The sequence below is a fragment of the Nestor notabilis genome, unplaced genomic scaffold (assembly GCF_000696875.1).
Source record: "Nestor notabilis isolate BGI_N333 unplaced genomic scaffold, ASM69687v1 scaffold9854, whole genome shotgun sequence".
Taxonomy (NCBI): Eukaryota; Metazoa; Chordata; class Aves; order Psittaciformes; family Psittacidae; genus Nestor; species Nestor notabilis.
The window spans coordinates 25,391-26,899 of record NW_009926853.1 but is presented as its reverse complement, the minus strand read 5'-3'; positions in this window follow the sequence as shown (position 1 = coordinate 26,899).

Below are 1,509 nucleotides of genomic sequence, written 5' to 3'. Positions count from 1 at the left end.
ATTTGATTTCAAGTGCAGGTGAAAATCGGGGAGGGAATTTACCTACGAGTTTCAAAGGTACATTTTCAATGTACAAAACAGCAGAATTAATTGTAGTAGAAATAAGTATCTTAAAAAACTTTGTATTTATCTGTGAAGCTGAAAGTCTAATTAATCCTTTGCATCAGAGGATGTAAAGTCTCAAATCTAAATCCAGGGGTTATGTCCTTAGTTCAAAGGACAGTGAAAGAGGCAATTAATTCTCTCACTTCTTTTTCGGTAGGCATGGTTTGAAGCACAACTGTCAGACCTTTGTTAGCCAGCAACAACCAGTTGTTACCTACGGGAAGCTGAAAATTACTTGATTTGAAAGCTGCTTGTTAGATCCTCCTGATACTTGCAAACCCTCGTGATTAAACAGTGAATAAATATCATAGCTTTTTGCTGCTTGAGCCTTGGGTTTCCTTTCGCTTTGCATGTTCCAATTTAACAATTTGAATAAAAATGCAGCTGTATCAAAAGTCAATTTTATTTTCCACACTAAAGCTCTTTGGTGAAATCCAAAGCACCAATTTAAGGAATTTTATGACCTTTTAACTCCTTCTTTAAAAATGTGGCTTCGATTCTGAAGTGTGGTGGGCTGACTCTGGCTGGCAGATAGGTCTGCACCCGATCACTTGTTCAGCTCCCCCAGAAGGGTGGGGGAGAGAATCAGAAGGGCAAAGGAGAGGGGAAAACTCATGGGTCAAGATAAAGACAGTTTAATAAATGAAGGGAGGAGAAAGAAAAGGAAAAACGAATTAAGTGGTGCAAAAGTAACCATCACTCATTTGGCAGATGATGCCAAATCAGTTTCTGAGGAACTGGAAGAATTCCCCCCCCAGTTTTACTGCTGAGCATGGTGATATATGGTGTAGAATATCCTTTTGGTTGGTTCCTAGGTGGGCTGACTGGGGAAACAGAGAAGGCCCAAAAACATCAGTGTGTTATCAGCATTGTTCTCAGGCTAAAGCCAAAACACAGCACTGCACAACTAGTAGGAAGAGAATTAACTCCATTCCAGCCCAAACTAGGGCTGTTCAGAGAGTTTTTCTGGAATGTAGATTTATCTAGAAAAAAAATCACTTTCTAGGGTGCAATTTTCCTCTGAAGGGACTATACTTACTGAATAAGGACCAGACTGAACAGTTTCCCAAAAGCATCTGTCTGTAGTAGCAAAAACCACTCTTATTGCTTGTAGAGGAAGGCAGGAGCAGAGTGAGATGAGTTATAAAGGCTTCAGTCACTGGGCATATCAGGTCAGTGAAGATTTCTGGTGTGAGCGTGAGGTATGGCATTGAAAGAGCACTGAAGAAGAGGTGGCAGGAATAAGCAGCAGTCACTTATTAACAAAGCTTCTTAGTACTGGATCTGGTACCCTTCAACATCCTTACCACGAGCTGCGTTACAGGATGGAGTTTTGTGGCTAACACCAGATGGGAGGGAGCAGTAATGTGCTGGAGATTGGGGTTGTTATTCAGAGGGACCTCA